The sequence below is a fragment of the Rhinolophus ferrumequinum genome, chromosome 16 (genome assembly GCF_004115265.2).
Source record: "Rhinolophus ferrumequinum isolate MPI-CBG mRhiFer1 chromosome 16, mRhiFer1_v1.p, whole genome shotgun sequence".
NCBI lineage: Eukaryota > Metazoa > Chordata > Mammalia > Chiroptera > Rhinolophidae > Rhinolophus > Rhinolophus ferrumequinum.
Genome location: NC_046299.1, coordinates 1,033,705 through 1,054,348, shown reverse-complemented (window position 1 = coordinate 1,054,348; position 20,644 = coordinate 1,033,705). Strand labels below are relative to the sequence as shown.

Sequence of the window (20,644 nt, the reverse complement as noted above, 5' to 3'; positions counted from 1 at the left end):
CAGTTTTAGGTGCAGAAACCAAGGCACACAGGCCAGATGATTGGTCAGCAGCCGCTGTCTGGCAGAGCCAAGGTTTGAAGCCAGGCCGACCTGCTCCAGGGCCCATGCGTGCTCTGCTGCTCCAGTGACCATGTGTGACCATGTGAAGCGTCCCCTGTGGGATGTGACAGCCCAGCCTTGGGATTGCTCCTTCTAAAGCCCAGGAGATCGCACCACCAGCAATTGTAGGCAATTGCCCCTGAAAGCAAATGAAAATGAGATGCCTTAAAGGAAGAGCCTCTCAAAGTGATGTGAGATTAGTCACAAGGGCTCAAGAACGGCAGTTCTCCAAGTATTGGAAGAAGAGGTACCCAGAGACGCTGAGTAGGGGAAACACCTGCCGGTCAGGCAAGCCGCGCCTGCCAGGGTACCTCCGCGGGATTGTAGCTGCATTCTGGCCGGGAGCTTTGGCTCTGCTGTCTATGCACACGAACTGCTTTTCTGGAGAAACTTGGAGTTTTAAGTGTCTTGGCTTTTTATTTGATGATTTGGTTGTAATCAAATTCTTAATCCATGATCTGACCTATTGCTTTGAATTAGACAATCTTTTTCTAAAGAAATGATACTAAACCAAACGAAAGGATGTCTGGGTAATCTGGTAGGGCCAGCCTTTCTAAAGGGGTTTGCATAGATAATTACGAAAGAAAGGAAGAAACGTTTAAGTTGGCAAATGGTAACAAAAATGAAGGGCAGTTGGACATCAGTACCAGGAGATCACTGTTCATTGAATAGAAGATACATCTGATTTCAAAGATGTTAAAATGAGGGATAATGTGCTCCTTAGAATCAGTGAAATATGGTAGTCATACCGGAAGTCACTATTTTTTACAGTAGGATGATTGATTTTTTTTCTGCGTATAGAAAATAGCATTCAGTATTTACCATTGACCTTTTTTTCTTTAAGTTGCAGTGGGACACATTGCCTGGGTATTTGAATCATTCCCAATCTGACGTCTACATTCCACTGTGTAATTCCCATTTACTTAATATACTTAGACCATTGAGAAAGGCCTTCAGGAAAGCATCTTCTGGGAAAAGCCATCAAAGAAGAAAAGGATCTAGTAACATTCTTACAGTGTACTTTAGGAGTTTTATGTGGATGTTATGCCTTTAGGAAATCAGATATGTGTGATTTTCTTAAGGTTAATGCATTCGACATGCTTACTGAGCACAGGTACGTTGTAATGTCTCTGAAATCAGGCTTCGTGTTCAAGAAACTGGGCTGATCTTAGTTACATAATCAGATTAAGTTTACAAGATTTATGGTAGCATTAAATCGTCATCCTTGATTTTCAGAGTCTGTTCCCATGGGAGGTTCTGGGTTTGGCGTGTCTCTGCCACTGATCAGGTCTGAAGACCCTTTCTGAACCTCAGCCTGCTTTTCTAGAAGGGACGTCAGAAGCTTTTGTTAGCACCAAACAATGTGCAGTGCTTTTGTAACCTGTAAAGTATTGCAGCTGTTGGGTTCCGCTGTTCATTCTCGGGTCCTTGCACGTGTTTGGTTATAGTTATATGTAAATATAAAAAGAGCAGCTCTTGTTTTTCCCTGACTTCTCCCCAGTCTCTCCACTCAGCCCAGATGCCTTCCATTGGGCCTGAACTCTTGGTTTTTCCATTATTATTCAGTGATCCTTCCTATCCCTTCAATTTTGCTCATACTCCTTTCCCAGCCTAGAATATTCTTTTTCTTTCCTGTCTGTCCTCCACATCCTACCCGTCATGGTAAAGCCATCTCACCTCCCACTTTCCTTGTGACTCATGCTCAGCCACTCTTGATCCAGAACCCTGTCTTAGAGCCCGACCTTCCCTTTGGCTCAGCGTGCTGGGGTGGTTAGCATCTGGCTGCATCCTGCTGTTGTGCCTCCGTTTTATCACATGGGCTAGGCTTGTATCTTCAACCTGATGTTAATCCGAATGTGAAAAGACATTTGGCACCAATCCCATTTCCGTTTCTTCCTAGCTTGGTAGTCACGTGACAGGTTACTTGCCTTCTGTTTGCTCATCCGTGAAGCCAGGGTCCTAGCCGGTGACCTTTACACAGCCGTGGGAAGATTCCAGGTAGTGCGGGGAAGCTGTGGCCGACCGGCGCCTGAGAACTTAGGGCGCTGCTGTCTTAGGTGACGGCTTGCAGAGCAGCATCACTTCCTCTGTTTCTCCAGGGAACCATCTGAAGAAAATGAAGGGGGGTATGGAGTAGCTTTCAACTTAGTTCATCCTAGAAGGTCACAACAGTGTCCTGAAGGGCTGCTGCTGCAGGTGTTGGAATGGAGAGACCCGGTTCCTGCCTCCCGAAGCCTTCTGTGTAGACAGACTGACAAACACACGGCTCATCGCACCAGGGCATGTGCAGGAAACGAGATAGAAGTGCCCAGTGCACAGATGGGTGGGAAGTGGGGGGAGCGAAGTGAGGATGTGTGTAGGGAGAGGGAGGAAGGGAAGGGGAGAAGAATGTTCCAGGTGGAGGGGGCTTGGAGTGGAGACTGAGCATGGTGCCTTCTGGGACACCAGAGTACTTGGCGGGGGTGGGCGGGCGGGTCCAGAGGGCGCTGGATCCTGTGCTGAGGACTCTGAATGGCGCTCAAAGCGCTTGTACTCACCGGCCTTTAAGACTGGACGCAGGAGTGACAGCAGCTTCACGTGGTTTAGGAAGGTCGCTCTGGCCCCTGGAGAACGGATGGTGATGGGGTAAGAATGGAGGCGGAAATGCCAAGTAGGAAGTTACTACAATAATAAAGGCTGGAAATGGGGGCTTTTCTAAGTCAGAGGTCTGCACCCTTTTCTTGTAAAGGGCCAAACTAAATATTTCAGACTTGCAGACCAGACTGTCTCTTGGAATTACCGAACTCAACTCTGCCTTTGTAGCAAGAAAGCAGCCACGGACCCCACGCTAGGTGTGGGTGTGGCCGCGGGCCAGTACCACTTAACAGAGCAGCAGGGGTCAGACTGTGCCCTCGTTTGAATTTGCCAGCCCTGTGCTAAACCAGTGGTTCTCAGAGCCTTTGGTTCCAGGAGGACTGAGAGCTTTTGCTTGTGTGGGTTATATTCGTATGTGTCGATATTTACTGTATTCACAATTAAAACAGAACAACTTAAAATATCATTAAAATTATTACATGTTAACATTTTCAGTGAAAAACAAAAACAGATTTAGTGAGGACAGTAGCTTTGTTTTATATTCTGCAAACCCCTTGAGGATAGGGCTTGGTAGAATACAGCTGAATTCTCAGATCCACTTCTGCATTCACTGTGTTGCAGTTTTATTGAAATATATGAAGAAAATTTGGCATCAGACTTATATGTAGTTAGGAAAGGAAGGAGTGATTAATGGTCTTTTCATATAGTCGTGGATATTCTCTTCAATAGTACAACAAAACAGGACAATGGTTTCTTTAAGTTACTTTGGAACCTGAAACTGTATCTGTGAACTTTTGATCCCGTTACATTAAAATCCATAGTTCTGTCTTGTATTTTGAATGGATCGCTTGCTCATGTGCATGATTTGGTAATATTACATCTGGGTCATTTGGAAATATTTGTACAGAGTTATTCAGATCTTCTGAATGTTGTTACATTTCATTATACAGGGTCAAAGAAAATCACATTTGTTAATACCACCACTGGTCTCATCAGAAAAGTCTTAAAGTGGGAAGTTGTCGAAGTAATAGTAATAGATCCAAGTTTTCCAAAATCCTCATTTTCTCTTGAAAGCTTCGATTTTTATCATTGTTAATAAACACTGTCAGTTTTCTGTGAAGTGAGAGGCTCTCTTCGTTCATTTTTAAGAAAATTTCTGGCAGATACCAATGTCTGAACAACCATAGTTGATCAGCTGTTCTTTCAAATAAAAATGGCATTGCATGAAAAAGTGGCTAGTTGAGGTTGTAACACAAACAACTGTGTGCGTGCTTTTCCTCGGGACGGTCACTGTACTTGGGTGCAGACGTGCTTAATGGATAGTGCCCGTTTTCCACAAAGAATATTGAAGATACTCGTAATAAAGGGTGGGGGTTCAGGAAAATCAATGAGTTTAACAGTTCATCAGGACATTCCTGAGTAAAACTGGCTTTTTCTTCCTTGAGTGTGTGTGGTGTGAGCAACACACAGCCGTAGTGGTTAGTGCCACTGCCAGGATTTGTGCTGAGGCACCAGCACATTGAACCACCATTGCTTTTGCTCATTTGTGCAAGTGACAACACCGGGAAAGTGGCAAATGGTGTGTTGGTATTATCATGAAAATGGTTTTGACCTGTGGACCTCTGAGAGGTTCTTGGGGACCGCCAGGGTCCACAGACCAAGCTGAGAAGTACAGCTTTAAAGCTCTCTTAACAGTAGGAATAACAGGACGGCAGATTTCAAGGTTAACTGTCCCTTCTCATCTTTACTGGATTGTAGTGTTTTTATTTCAAAATGCAAACGTACAGCATTCATTGTTCAAAGAAAATCTAATGATATGCATGCAGAGTAAAAGTGCAAATTCCCCTTCACCCCACTGTTCTCCTGAGCCCTCCCCAGAGGTACCTACTCGGTACAGACCACGTCCTATGCATTTATTTTTACTTTGAAATTGAGTGTATAAGCGGTAGCCTTTTATTCCTTACAAACTGGGAATCGTACTGTAAATACTGTTTTGCAACTTCCTGTCTACATTGCTGGTGTGGAACTCGAGGTGTCACAGTGCCCCAGGCTCTGCCAAGCTGTGTCACAGTCCCTTGAGGTAGAAGTGCCGCTGTTGCCTTCATCTTACAAATAAGTTGACTCTCGGTTGGATTAGGTCACGTGCCCAAAGCCACAGAACGGGTGGCTGCTGCAGTCAGGGTGTCAGTCCAGTGTTCTGAGTCCAGAGCCCCTACTTAACTAGTAGCCGTGCTGCCCTCCGGGCCCCGCCTTCTGCGTCCGCGCACCTTTGATCCTTTTGAGGGCTGCGTAGCACTTCCTGTTGGATTACCTCCTTGACTTGACTAACTCGCCCCGGTGGTGGTGTCCAGCTGTGCTGTTCCCCACGCTCAGAGGCCACCCAGCGTTACATTTGGAGGCCGCGAATGGCCCAACTCCCACCTTCCCCAAAACAATTTCTTCGCAACTCGTGCCGAGAATATCAGTCTTTTTAGTTTTAGGTATTTTAAAGGCAAATCTAACGTGGGAATTTGTACTTCCTTACCCGTTATGCCATTGAGATGTTTTTTTATTGATTGTTTCTTCTGTGAATTGTTGGATCCTATCATTTGTCAATTTTCCTACTGGGAGCTTTTTGAAAATCAAATTGTAAAAGCTCTTTATGTGTTATGAATATTAATCTCTTTGAATGTTTGTGTTATTGATCTTGAATTTTAATTCTTTTGCCCCATGTCATGTGCTCTCGTACCCGGAGTTCAGTTACGTGCACGATGCGTGTGTCTTTTACAGGCGGCTTTTTGGTGGTGGTGCTGCTGTGTGGGAAAAGAAGACACAGCGGAGATGCGTGTTTGGGTCAATAATGGCAGAGGAGAGGACAGTAAGGGCATGAGAAGAGGGAGTCACAGATTGAACTGGAATAGTAGCAGGTTCAGAGCCAGAGACAGGACATCCAGGAAAGGGAGATTCTGGAGGAGCCACGGAGACCTCGGTAAGGATATTAGACTCACCCAGAGTGTGGGACAGACTTCAGCCTGTTTGATCTACATCGCCGGAGATGACGCAGCCACAGCTACAACAGGATTGCAGTCGTGTGGGTACATAGGACGTGCTTCTCTTTTTCTGTACCTTGCACGACACGAAGCACCGTGCTGGCACTTAGGAAGCAGTGTTTTAATAAAGTGTGAGTTCTCAGTGATTCCCCATACTTGCCCCAGAGGTAGCAGATGGCCTGGGAATAATTAGGAAAATTTGAGTGGAAAAAAATAAATGATAAGTCCTCCTTTTTAACCACATCCATAGGCGTGTCATTCATTTTTAAAGGGGTGAGGAAATAGTGTCTTGGTCATTTTTGAAGGGCAGCTGGCATCTCCTATAGTTATCAAACTTCAAGCAAGGGCTGGGACCCCGTGATGCCACTCACACAGAGGAATCCTACAGGAATATGCCAGCATTTCATGAGGTGTATTCACAGAGTTGGGCATTGCAACAGCAAAACATCTGGGGAAACATAAATGCCCAGGAGTGGTGACAAGATTAAATGCATCATGGTACCCCATGCTGTGTACTAAGGGGGTCTGCTCCTGTCGGAAAGCCGTCTGTGACACCTTAGGTGAAAAAGGCAAGGTGCTGTCCCACCAGTGATGCCGGGTAGCAGTGTGGTGCAAGGAAATGGTGGGTCTGGACGTTACCTGGGGGAGGGACCTGCTTTTATTCTGCGCACGGCGGTCTTAGTGCTCCACACCAAGTTGCGCTTTGTTTGTAATGAAGAGGAGAAAACGGCCAGTTAAGAAAAGGAAAAGACTGAGGGCGGCCGGTTAGCTCCGTTGGTTAGAGTGCGAGCTCTTAACAACAAGGTTGCCGGTTCAATACCCACATGGGCCACTGAGCTGCACCCTCCACAACTACTTGACTTGGAGCTGATGGGTCCTGGAAAAACACACTTAAAAAATAACTTAAAACGTTAAAAAAAAAAAAAGAAAAGAAAGGAAAAGACTGGCTTTCTAACAGCTCGACAGAGGAGAGGTTCCGTTGCTGCTCCATGGGACACCTGCTCTGCTGTGGAGGCCGCCACTCGCTGTGCTTGAAAGTACCTGAAGCATTTTTTCTGAGTTTTAAGTGTTCTGCTCCGGGTTTCTGGAATGACACAGTGGTATCCATAATACCACATCCATCACAAACACACTGCTATCATAACTAGACTTAAAACAAAGCAAGATGACAACCCAGCCAAATAATTATTATTGACGGGGGCTTTACATGCGTCAGTACATATATAAGCGTACGTAACTTCATTAAGCATAGGGGGCTGCTTCCAGCTTTGTTTCTGTCGTGGTTTCTGTTCACCTACGTGTTCTAAACAAATGTCATGATTTCATGATTTTTTGGATACACCTTACATATAGCAGAAACTTTTTAAAGACTGAACTGTTTGCCATTTCACATTTTGATAAACTACACGTTGCTTTTAAAATCATAATAGATACACGTATTATTAACCTAATGTCAATAATAATACACATCCACGTTCTCAACATTTGGTCTTGTTTCAGATTTTTTTAAGACGTGAAGGTTACAATTGAAAATTGAAGTCCTCTTTTTTTTTTTTAACTCCCCAATTCCATTTCCTGTACTCTTCCATTCCCTCACGAGTGGCAACTTGTGAGATCAGCATATGTAGGCTTGCCCCACTTTGGAAGTTTTGTTCAAATCGATGCACAAGTTCCCTTTCACGGCTCCTCCCACCAAGCAGTGGTTAACGTGTCTGCTTTAGCCCATTGCTGCTGCTTTTCTCCTTAATGGTCCACTTGCATGTTAGGCGTCACACTTAGATTTTGACTTTCTTTATGATACCGAAAAGGATGTGTCTGTCTGTCCATTGTTGATGTCACCTGAAATACCGGATAGTCCCTGAAGCAGTATTTCCCAAAAGTGTTGTCAGTTCCTCTGCCGTAGAGTCCAGCTTAAGTTCAAGTATTTAGTGATCTCAGCTTGGAAATGAAAGAATGAGGGAAATGTTACTTTAACCATTCTCAATTCACTAAATGTTTGTTTTAAAAAGCAGTAGAATTTAGTGGTAAAAGGAGTAATTGTATAGCAGTTTTAGGTTCACAGCAAAATTGAGAGGAAAGTAAGATTTCCCATACATCCCCTGCCCCACACACCCCCAAATCAGCATTCCCCACCAGAGTGGTACATTGCTGACAACCAGCATTGACACGTCATTGTCACCCAAAGTCCCATTATGACCAAGACCTATCATATTAGGGTCCACTCTTGGGTTTGCACCAATGTGTAATGACACGTATCCATTATTACAGCCTCACACAGAGTGTCTCACTGCCCGAAACATCCTCTGCTCCCTCCACCCAGACCCCCTCCTCCCTACCCTTACAACCACTGTTCTTTTACTGTCTCCTTAGTTCTGTCTTTTCCAGAATGTCCTGTTGTTGGAATGACACAGTATGTAGCCTTTTCAGACAGGCTTTTCACTTAGTCATATGCCCTTAAGGTTCCTCCATGTCTTTCCGTGACTTCATACCTGATTTCTTTTTAGCTGAATAACACTCCACTGTCTGGATGCAGCACAGTTAATCCATAATCTAAAGGACGTCTTGGTTGCTTCCAAGTTTCGAAAATTAATGAATAAACCTGCTATAAACATCGGTGTGCGCATGTTTTTAACTTCTTTCAGTAACTACCAAGGAACACAATTGCAGAATCGTGTAAATAGAATGTTTAATAAGAAACTGCCAGACTGTCTCCCAGAGCGGCTGCGCCATTCTGCACCCCCACAGTGAGTGAGGGCTCCTGGGGTCCACGTCCTCATCGGCACGTGTGGTCGGTGGTCTGGATTGTGGCCCTTCTGACAGGTGTGCAGTGGGATCTAGTTTTCATTCGATTTTCCCTGATGACCCAAGATAAGGAGCATCTTTTCACGTGCTTACTTGCCATCTGTATGTCTTAACGTTTAGGGAAATGTCTGTTAAAGTCTCTTGCCCGTTTTATAATTGGGTTGTTTTCTTACTGTTGAGTTTTAAGAGTCCTTTGTATATTTTGGATAACAATTTGTTATCAGATGTGTCTTTTGCAGATATTTTCTCCCAGTATGTGGCTTGTGTTCTTATTCTCTTGAATGTATTAGAATTTGGTTCCATTTTACGGCAGAATTAGATGTGAATTTTTTGAAGTACGGAATTAATATGTTTTTAACCTACTGTTTTGTTTATGTTGTTTTTAGTCATTGAATGTACTTGATAAATTTTTACTCTCAAATGATAAATATATTCCTGAAAAGCTGTTTGGGAATTGAATTACTTATATGCACTGAGTGAACTTACTGGTCAAAAATGGCTTGTTACAATTTTTTTTCTATAATCACAAACTGGGGGTGAGTAATTATTGCTTGCTTCAAATTTGGTAAAACACTGACTTTTTTTTATCATTTACCTGATGAATTTATCACTTACTTGATAATCTTACCTATTCTAGGGTTTCTCTAACTTAGAAATACCTGTGAGTTCTTTCGTGTGTGTTTAAGTATACTTAACTGTGTTTATTTAGTATAAGGAAGTCACTCCTCGGCCGCTGTGTTCCTAACATGCTAATAATAAAAGATAACATTTTAGGAGAGAAACGTTAGTGCCTTGTTTGTCTAATATGATGGACTAGGTTTAAAGAGCATTTCTCCAAATTTAGAGCTAGAGTCTCCCCCTGGTAATAAAAAATTGTCAAATTAATGACCTTTGTTATGTAGATGACGAAATTCTGGTCACTGTCTTCTTGCTAGTTTGAGTCTGAAATACCAGGGGCTGGTTGTGTGTGTTGTCTGGCTACAAGGTCTGACAATTAGGTTCACGAACTTGCCACCATGAGCTCACATTGGCAGCACTAGACCAACAGTCCGGTAAGGTTCCATAACCTTGGTGTATCAGTGTCTCACAGCTGTGTTCGTGTCGATGTGTGGCAGTGTCCTGCTGAGTGGCATTCATTGTTGTGTGTTTTTGTGTGTCGTCGTGAGAATGTCAGCTTGAATTAGAGCAATGAACAAACATTAAATTTCTTGTTAAACTTGACAACAGTGGAAGTGACATCAGGGACATGTTAGTCCAAGTTTATGGGGATAATGCCATGAAGAAAACGGCAGTGTACAAATGGATTAAATGATTTTGATTTTCTGAGGGGAGAGAACGTGCCACTGATGAAGAGAGGTCAGGGCAGCCAGTAACAAGCAGAACTAACGAAAACATTGCAAAAATTCGTCCAATTGTGCGTCAAAATTGTTGGCTGACTGTGAGAAGCATAGCAGACCAAGTAAACATCGATAGAGAAATAGGAAAATCTTAACTGAAAATCTTGGCATGAGAAAGGTGTGTGCAAAAATGGTCCTGAAGGAGCTCACCGATGCACAAAAGCAAGGGGAGTTTTTAGCCTGTAAACAAATAACTGTATTGGAACACCCTCCCTGCTCACCTGCTCTGGCCCCAATGACTTCTTTCTTTACTCGAAGATAAAGGAAACATTGAAAGGAAGATATTTTGATGGCATTCAGGACATCAAGGGTAATATGACGACAGCTCTGATGGCCATTCCAGAAAAAGAGTTCCAGAACTGCTTTGAAGGGTGGACTAGGTGCTGGCATCAGTGCGTAGCTTCCCAAGGGAAGTACTTTGAAGGTGACCATAGTGATATTCAGCAATGAGGTGTGTAGCACTTTTTCTAGGATGGGTTCACAGACTTAATTGTCAGCCCTCGTATGTCAAGGAAGGGAGCAGAAAGAAGAAGCTTCCTGACAAATAGTGAGTGACCCAAGGGAGTAAATGAACTGGGAGCCCCTCGTTATTTCATTTCTTGGTGCATCCATTGTACGGGTACAGAAGGTACCATGAGCAGAAGCACTGCTCAAAACAGACGTGGGCCTAAGACAGAAGCAATTAACGAGTTCATTCATTGCCTTTGTGATGAGGGCTCCAGGAGGCAAAGGGCCTCCCTGGGCAGTGGACCCCTGAGCTCTGGTGTGAAGGACGGACTGGCATGGACAGCGCTGAGAGGTGGGCGGAGCTGTCCAGGCAGAGGGTAAACCATGGAGGAGGCTTGAAACGGGAAGAATTACGACCAGTTGGAGAAACTGGAAAAGGCCTGGGTGATCAGACCCTAGAAAGCAGCGGGGGCATTTGATCTTTATCCTGAGGGCAGTGGGGCTGGAAGCATTTTAGGGCCCAGTGTCGCTCTGTTGGACAGTGTCGTTTTAATTTCCAGAAGAGTCTCGTAGATGTTAAACAGTGGACCTGTACTTAACAGTTCGAGTGCTTTGACTCATGTTGGCAGACGGCTGCCAGGGCTCACAGTTCTTACCGAAAGAGTTACTAAGTTCGGAATTCAGCGTGCAGTTCAAGTCGCCGTAAGTCAAGTCATTTAGTATGTTTGGGAGAAAGGTTAGAATATACAGTTCGATGGCCTTTCGGATAAAAACTGGCTCATTTTTCAGCATGGCGTGCAGAAATAGCATGGAATGTTGTGTATGAGTCAGATTTTCCGTGAAGAGTGGTTGAATCTCCTTTGGGCTTTAATAACAGGTTGGATGTGGTTTCCTACGTTTTGAATGAAGTCTACTGAAATCTCTTAAAGACTTCTCGTTAGGGAATGATGTAAACACTAATTTTCCTGATGAAACAACAACAAAACATTCAGCATGTCCCTGTGCTGCCTTCATCTCCTTCCGCACATGGCGTGGAAGAAGTAAAGTAGCCAAGAAGAAAACAAAGGCTCTTTAGGTTTAAATGGAAAGGGGCATCAAAAGTAGTGTTTTGCTGAAAATGTCATAGCAGCTTTTTGTTCAGAAAAATCTTGGAATAATTTCATCTACTTTTAGAATATAATTGAGAAATGTTACAAGTTATAAGGACCCTTTTAATGAGTTGATCCAATCATTTTTATCTTGTACTTTTGAAAAACAGCTTTATTGAGATTTAAACATTTCATATAAAGCAAATCATATAGTATGTGGCCTTTTATGATTTGGCTTCTTCCACTTAGCATGTTTTCAAGGTTCAGACATGTCGCAGCATTGATCAGTGCTTCATTCCTTTTTATGGCCAAGTAACGTTCCAGTGTGTGGAGATACAGACGCACACCACATTTGTGTGTAAGTTCATCATGTGGTGGAAAGTGGGTTGTTGCCAGCATCTGCTGTTGAGAATAAGGCTGCTATGAATGTCCTTTTACAAGTTTTTGTGTGGACGTGTGTTTTCAGTCCTTTGGGGTACCTGACACCTGGGAGTGGAATTGCTTGGTCCTGTACCGCCTTCCGTGGAGGCCACGGCTTGTCACAGCCCCACCGGCGGTTCCCGTCCGTCGCTTTAGCCGACCTAGTAACTGAAGTGGTGCCCCACCGTGCTTTGGTTTTACTTCCTGGGTGACTGATGGTGAACGTCTTGCCCTGGTGTCGACGTAGGAAACGTCCAGTCCTGTAGAGAATTTTTATAGAAGTTTATCTAAGCAAAACTGACACTGTGCCAGGGAGCCAGATCTCAGATGTTCCAGAGAGTGAGAGTTCTGCAGCGTCTTTTACGCATTTGAAATTCAGGAGGGAACATAAGGAAGATGACGTGAAGGTCGGAGAAAGCCAGGCGGGGTGGATTACAGGGGAGTTAAGACTCTGTGCTCTCTGGAGGGGGGTAATACCCTTCAAGGGGGGCTACTTCCGGTATTTCAAAGGTGTGTGAACCCAGACGCATGTGAACCAGGGACAGAGCTGGCTTCACACCTTTCACTGAAGAGGTTGGAGGCCTGGGACGGGACCACCCACCTCGGCCCAGAGAGGAATTGACGATCACATCACCCGCTGAGGGTCCTTTTTGTAGAACCCGTTTTTTTGTCCACACTGTGCATATTCAACGTTTGTATATCTTCTTTGGGAAAATGTTCAGATCCTTTGCCCATTTCTTTTATCCTTTGCCCATTTTTAATTGTTTTTTATTGTTATTAATAAATTGTTATTTACGTATTCTGGATACTTGACCCTTATCCGATATGTGATTTGCAAAATCTTTCTCCCATCCGTGCATTGTCTTCACTGTCTGCATAGTATCCTGAGATGCTCAGTAACTTTTTGTTTTGATGACGTCCAGTTTATCTGGTTTTTGCTTTTGTCCGTTGCGCTTTTGGTGTCATATCTAAGAAACCATTGCCTAATCCAGTATCACAGATTTACTCCTGCTTTCTTCCAGTAGTTTTATAGCTTTAGCACTTCTGGTTAGGTCTTTGATCCATTTTGAGTGAACTTTGTGTATATGGTGTTAGGTAAAGGTTCAGCATCTTTCTTTTGCATGTGGATATTTAGTTGTCCCAGCACCATTGTTGACAATTCTGGCCGTCGTTCCCTTTGACTTGTCTGTTGACACCTCTGTTGGAAATCAGTTGACCGTAGACGTAAGGGTATCTTTGTGGATGGACTGAGTTCTGCTCCTTGGTCGGTCGGTCGGTCTGTCTCTTCAGGACAGGCCACACTCACTGCCTGGATCACTGAAGCTTCGTAGTTAAGTTTTGAAATCCGGAAGTGTGAGTCCTCCAACTTTATTCTTTTTAAAAATTATCTTAGCTATTCTGGTGCCTTTTATTCCTGTGTATATTTTAAAATTAGCCTGTCGATTTTTGCCACCACCAGCACCCCCAAAAAAAGACTGCTGGGATTTGGGGGGATAGTGCCTTGATTCTGAGGATCAATTTGGGGGTATGACCATCTTAGCATTGTCTTCTAATCCATGAGTGAAATAAGTGTCTGTCTATTTATTTAGGTTTTCTTTAGTTTCTCTTGACAATGTTCTGCAGTTTTCAGTTTATAAATCTTGCAATCCTTTTGTTAAATTTATTCCTAAGTATTTTATTCTTTTTGACGATACTGTAAATGGAATTTTTTCCTTAATTTCGTTTTCAGGTTGTTTATTGCTAATGTATAGAAGTATAATTGCATTTTTGTGTTGATCTTATATCCTGCATCCTTACAGAACTTGTGTATTAGCTCTGATCGTGTTTTGTGGATTCCTTAGGATTTTCTACATAAAAGATCATATCATCTACAAATAGAGATAATTTTACTTATTCCTTGTCAACCTGGATGGATACCTTTTATTTCTCTTCCTTGCCTGATTACCCTGGATGGACTCTCCAGTGGAATGTTTGTTAGAAGCGGTCAGGGCGAACATCCAGTCTTTTTCCTGATCTTCCTCAGTGTGATGTGAGCTGCTGTGTTCTTGTAGGTGCCCTTTATCAAGTTCAGGCAGTCCCGTTGTAGTTTTAGTTTTGTTGAGTATTTTTCTCTTGAAAAGGTGTTGGATTTTTGTCGGATGCTTCTTCGTCTGTGTGTGAGATAATTGTGGTTTTCATCCTTTAGTTCTGTTACGTGGTGTATTACCTTGATTCATTTTCACATGTTAAGTCAACCTCATATTACTAGGATATGGTATATTTTCCTTTTATTAAATTATTGTTTGTTCTTGTAACAGAGAAATGAAGTTTTAGTTGTCCATTCTGACATTTCCATTGTACAATAATGTTTTTTAGCTATTGACTAGAAAATGATACTCAGATTTTTCTGTTTTGTTACAGTTTATCCAATCTAGTCATAATTTTTGGAGAAACTCAGTTTGGGGTACTTGCAGATTGTAGTGTCTCTAGTCTAGAACCCTACTACGTCTCTTGTTAATCTCTTATAGGAGTTTTCCAGTTTCTGTATTTGGTGGAGGCTTGTAACTCACTTCCATCAGTTCGTGTCTGCTTTCTGAACAGAGAGCTTTTGCCTTGGGTGATCTGCTGGTAAAGACAGTATATACATTGCATTTACACACACGCACATTTATTTGTGTCTGCTAGAACGTTTCCCACTTTTTCTTTCATGTAAACATGTAATATTCTGGGATGCTGTGTCATCGTAGACCATAATAAGTGGATGGTTTATCTGGTGTCCTCATTAGACTTCGTTCTTGGCAAGTAGACAGTACTTACTCCGTAATTTGACAATGTTTAGTGAGCTAATCTTACAGATGTTTGACTGTTGATTTTCAAAAAGCCTCTTATCACTAGATCAATGTTCTGTGTCATCGTTTGAGTCCTTACAAAGTGCATGGCACTCTGACACATGCTGGTGAGCATGAGAGAAATGGCCACACCCTGGGTACAGCTCCTACAGGTTCGCAGATGGGAGGAGAAACGGTGGGTGTGGCGGCGGTGGGAAAGGCCCTGTTGTTGGAGTAGGTGGACCTGCCCAGGGTGGGCGGAGGGGGAAAGCACGCCTTGGAGTGAGTTCAGGAAACAGGGCTGGAGGAAGTGGAGACGGCTGAGGGACCGGGAGTTCAGAGCCCGTGCTGTGCCTTGACAGCACAGCGCTCTTCTATAAGGTGACATGGCAGCATTTCTGTCTGAAAGTGGGGATGATCTATACAGGGCAGGAAGTGGGTGGCTGCAGAGAGAGGGGTAGTGGTCGGAGCCAAGTCCATGAGGAGACCAGTGGGGCAGGACCTACTGCTTCAGTTGGTCCTAGCTAGAGGCAGTGGCTTGTCCCCTCACCGTGGGATGCGGGGGCATGTCGCTGTAGCTGGTGGTGGGAGTTTGTGGGCACTCTGTTCTGGGCACTTCTGTTTTTCAGTGAAATAAGGAGAGTCCCTGGCAGGACGTGAGGTGGGTGACTGGGGCGCTGAGGAGATTGAGGACAGGAAGATGTTGGTGTGAGGTGGGCGAGAGCATCCAGTGGGCATCGGGGTCAGTGGGTGTCCACCGCCATTGGAGAGGGCTTCGGGGGCTCGGGGGTGGGCGATTTCAGAGCAAGAAGATGGAGGCAGGGTTTCAGAAGGTGGTGAGGCTGGAGTGGATGGGTCGCATTGGGGAAAGCACAGGGCCAAGAGGGGTAGGAATCGGGAGGAGATGGATGGAAGGAAACGGTGATGGGGGTGGCGGGGCGGGCGGGCGGCTGGAAGCACAGCGTGCATGCGCAGGCTGCACTTCCCGGGGCGGGCTCAGCGGTGCTCACAGAGGTCACTTGAGTGCACTGTCAAGGAAGAGCCCCTTGCAGCCGTCGGGCCCTCCTGCCCCCAAGGGCGTCTGTGCCCCAGTCCTGACGCGGATAGATGCGCTGGTCTGGAACTTGGTATACACGGGTCCGACTGCGAGAACCCTGAGCATTTTCTTCCCGAGCTGGTGCGCGTGTGTGCAGCCGCCATCTGCTCACTCCGCTGCGGCGGGACAGCCCACGGCTGTGGTCCTTCGTGCTGCTCATGGGCCATGCAGTGTTTCTTTTGCACACGTGCTGCTGTGAACATCCTGTGCGTGCGCTTGTGGTACACGTGGGCGTCTGTAGTGGGATTTCGGGGTCCTTGGTGTGGCCTTAACTGTAGTGGACGTTGCCAGTCTTCTCTCCCAGAGGCGGTGCGTGACAGTCCCTGCTCACGGCCCTGTGGCCCTGCACAGCCGTGTGGTGGGGGGTTACCCACCTTCCCCTCGGGGCTGAAGACGGTGCATACCGTTTCATATATTCGTGGGCCTGGGATCAGCTTCGATGGTAGCCACAGGGGAAGCAGATGATTGGTTTGAATTGTGACCATTTCTCGGGACGGTTTCCTACGCAGGGCCCGGTAGTGAGGTGCAGAATGTAGGGAAGGGGCGGCGGTCTCGTAGCACGCTGGGCTCCAGGCCCCCGAATCCTGCTGGCGGCTGTTCCGTCTGCGGAGCCACCTTCCTACCAGGAACATACTGTGGTCACAGGCCAAGAGGTGGCATTGAAATAACCCTCCACGTCCTGAACTAACTGATGGAGGGAGAAAAGGAAACTGCTGGAAACTAGCTCCCATCTAATGCCGTGTGGATTCATTTTGTTTTGACAGTGACTCAGTAATTTGGGCCGATAAGTTCTAAGTACCGTGTTTTACTTGTTTGGTGAATAGAAAAGTGGATTGTGGTGGTTGAGTGTAATGTTATTTATGCCTTTAAAAAGATTCCTCCGTCTGCTTGTGGAGACTGGCCTTGGGCAGGTGACAGGGCACGGAGGAGGCTGTCTCGATAATTGAGCCAGGTCACGGTTGATCACTTTGGACGGAGGGCGGTGGCAGTCAAGGTTAACAGAAGTGGAATAGATGAAGTAGTTACCTTGGTATGTTTTGTTTTGAAAAGCTTGAGAGTTGGGTGAGTACGGGGCGAATGTGACAACAGCCTGCGTGCTCCCCCAGGACCTGCACCAGAGCCGGTCGTCCTCCAGATCTGCGCCCCACGTCTGTGTCAGTGACTCTGAGGGTTCTAGGCTCCCACCCGGTGGGGCGTGTCTGGGTCTCCGTAAGGCTGACCCACAGAGGCTCTGCGTGACCGTCGACGGCCAGGCCATCACGCGCTGTGCCCCGTCTGAGGTCTCAGGTCTCCTGTGCTTGGCACTCAGTTGGGCTCCTACCCCACTGCACCTCCCTCTGGCCCATCTTACCCCTGCCCTCCCCCTGGTCTTCCCTCCCTGGGCTGGGTTCCCGGTCTAACACTGTGGCCCCGTGCTCACTCTTCACCTCCTCGGCATACCCCCACCCCCGGCAAACCCCAAACCTGGGCTCACCGACGGGCCACCTCTCCGAGCCCACACCCGAGCCACTTGATGGCTGCCTGCAAACGCAGCGCTCCCGGAGCTCTGCCAATGGTCTCATTTATGGTTTTCTCATGAACTGAAATGTCAGTCCCGGGCGGGCAGGGCCATGCCTATTGGGCATGACCCCAGGGCAGGCCTGTGTTTGCTGACCTCAGATCCCACGTGGGCGTGGACACTGTGAGACAGTCCTGCGTTTCTCTACTGTGGTCACTGTATCTTTCAGAGGAGACGTCCTTCTTACCTTGCCCCACATTGCCTGGACCCCCTCTTTTCACTCTTAGCAGATTCAGCTTTTCTCGTGCCTCTGCTGTACCAGGCACACCCCTGACATCCACCCAAATAGGGGTGCCCCTGCTCTTGGCTTCCAGCAGGCCCCCCACTTGTGCTCTGGACCCGCATCCGTTTCTGTTTTCTAACCCTTTCTTTCTCCTGCCTTATCAGCCCCCCACTGATCCGCCCCCCTTATCAGCTCCACTACGGCGTGTCCACGGGCACATGGGCAGGACTTCTTAGTCTCCGGCCTGTAAAGCCCACTCCCTGCACGCTCCCGCCCACCCTTCCCCCGCCCCTCCACATTTCTGTGTCCCTGTTTCCTTAGAGCACAGCGGTGGTGCCAGACATCCAGGGCCTCTTTCCTTATCGCCTGCCCCCTCCCAGCCAGGAGCCCCCCAGCAGCCCCTCATAATGCCTCACACTGCCAGCTTCTGATTTCCTGACGTCAGCTGTGAGCGCTGACTTCCTGTGACGGTAACTGATGATTTCGCTTTTTCACTATCATCCGTCCACCCGCACTTACCCCTCCTGGCCAAAAGAGGAGTCTTGGTCAGTCAGTCAGTGTGCTATTGCCTGTGTAAATATTGTTCAGTACTGAACTATAGCACTCGTTTTCTTTTTCATACAAGTTCTCACTTTTCCTGGAGGTAATGATGGATTTTTTTCACATGCTGGGTTCTCTGTGTCTTTAGTGCTAATTTGTAAGTCAGACACTTCAGATGTCAGATCTGCCGTAACTTTTCCCAAACAGCAGGTCAGCCTCAGCCCTTTCTCCCCCAGGATGTCTTCTGGCCACAGTCTCCTCCGGCTGGGACTGCTCTGTCCAGGGCTCTTGGCTCCTGTCTTGGGATTTTCTTCACCATTGTTGGGGTGTCAGATACCCCATTTTTCTTTCTTTTGTTTATTCTCATTTTGCCAAATGCATCTTCCAGTGGTTTCCTGAGAAAGGGGGTTTTGTTGTTTTTGCTCTTGGCATGTTTGAAGACATCTTCACTCCTCCCTCAAGCTTGATGGAAAATTTGACTAGGTATAGAATTATAGGTTGAAAATTATTTTTTCTCAGAATCTTGAGGGCAGTTGGTATTCCGTCCACCATTTTCCCGCATCCTATGTGATGCTGTCTGATGCCTTTGTTTTCTTCGGAAACAAAGAAAACCCTTCACCCTTGGTGTTCTGGACTTCGGAGGGCCACACCTCCGCCCAGTCTGCTCATTAGTCATGCGTGGAGCTCCTTGGGCCTGTCAGCTTGGGGCTCTTGTGCTTCTGCTCTGGGAAACTCCTGTCTTATTCCTTTGATTTTCTCCTTCCTTTTCTCTGTTCTCTTTGTGGAACATGTGATGAGACGGGGTGATGGGCTGCCTGACCCAACCCTCCCTCTCTTCTTTCCTGATTGTTACACTGTTTGAATTTCACAGGGTTCTTGTTGTTTTGTCCTTTCTCATAGCATCTGGTCCTCTAGGGGCCCCAGTGGAGGGCGTAGCATCCTGTCCCCATGACCTGCCGGCTTGGAGCTGCCGCTGTGAGCGAGCTGGAGACCCTGCCCAGCGCCCTCCGCTCTGTGCCTGCCAGCCCGCTTCATAAGCTGCTGGCAGGCCCGCCAGGTTAATGCAGGGTTTGTGCACGCTGAGCGTGGCACCTGGCACCCAGCAAGCCCCCAGCCAACACTGGTAATTATTGTTCTAGGCATTAGCTCCTTGGGGACGTCTGTTGTTGTTTCTTTGAAATTTTATTGATGCACTGCCCCTCTTTCCTCCAAGTTCCTTTGTTTCGGGGTTTTCTCTTTCTGATCCTGAGCTCTTGGTTCAGGTTCCAGATGGAGCCACTTTGGAGTGATAAGCACTTCTGTGAGCAGGTGGGCTTCTCACCTGGAGGCTTCCCTGTGGTTGGTCGCTTCTTTAAGGGCCCATGTGTTTGCATCTCAAGGCCTTCTGTCCCAGGTGTTATCATTTCCGAGAGGAACCCTGGGGGGGTGGGAACCATCACTCCTGCTGTCAGCGATGGAAGACAAGACGTGGGAGTAGCTGGTGCTCTCAGCTGTCAGGATGGGGGCACGCTGGGGACCCCGCAGTTCTACAGACAGATTTCCTGCCATCTCCATGCCCAGCCCCCGAGGCCCTTGGTCGGTCCCCACTCCTCCGGCCCCTGCTCCCACTTGTTACCTTGTGGACGGTGCCTCTTCACTCTCCTGCCGACTCCTTAGTGGGTGTCGAGAGGGAAAGGAGATGGGTACCTCCCCGGGTCCATCACACTGACGGGTCTGCAGTGGATTCCTAGGGGTGCCGGGCAGACTGCCTGGCTTCTGAGGAGGGGGCGGACATTCCGTCAGGACGCTCTGGTCAGCCAGATGCTGCCGACGACAGAGCCTCGCATGGGCGGTGTGCGCCTGGCTGGGGTGCTGGCTCTGCGAAGAGGCCTGGGGGTGTCCGTCTGAGCTGTGCCAGGCAGGCCCTGCCGCTCCCACAGAGAAGGGCAGGCTTGAGGTGTCATGCGCTGCTGATCGTTTTAAAACACCCATTTTGGTGCCCTCGGGCAGGATTGTGTGTGTGCTTTCAGCACCAGTCTGGTTTTGTAATGTAATCGTCATCTTACGAAATTCATGTTGGTGATTTAAGTTTTATTGGTTTTTTAATTTTGTTAGTATTTAGTTTGCCTATTTATTTTGATTTTAGAGCTCTTCTAAACTCTACAGAGAGTATTACTAATTTTTGGTTTATGTATATTTACGTAGCTTAATGAAAATAATTTCTCACCACTGGCAGTCATGGGAGTTTCTCTTCTAAAAGATTCAGTCCATTTTAATGAAGTTTGAAAATCACCGACAGAGCTGGAATGCCATTGATTATGTAACGTGGCACATCCCCTGGGTATAAGTGACATAGATTTAGTCTCTGTTAGTCCATTACAGAATATTTCAGTTTCACTTAAGCAAATTAGGTTATTTTGAGTAATTTCATTTAAAAAGTGACACTTCTAACAAGAAGCCTAACCCTTTTCCCAAGTATAACTGAAGACTTTTAAAAAATAGAAAAATGAAATCCCAGGCAATAGAATTCAGTGTGTTTTTATAAGTCAGTGCAACAAGAAATCATACATTAATAATTACCTGAT

At 46.3% G+C, this 20,644-nt stretch overlaps 1 protein-coding gene across 3 annotated transcripts in view; it reads left to right on the top strand.

Moving 5' to 3' along the window:
* The window catches only part of PPP2R2D (protein phosphatase 2 regulatory subunit Bdelta), a 41,252-nt gene that overhangs the window by 3,038 nt on the left and 17,570 nt on the right, over window positions 1–20,644 (top strand). The window lies entirely within an intron of this gene.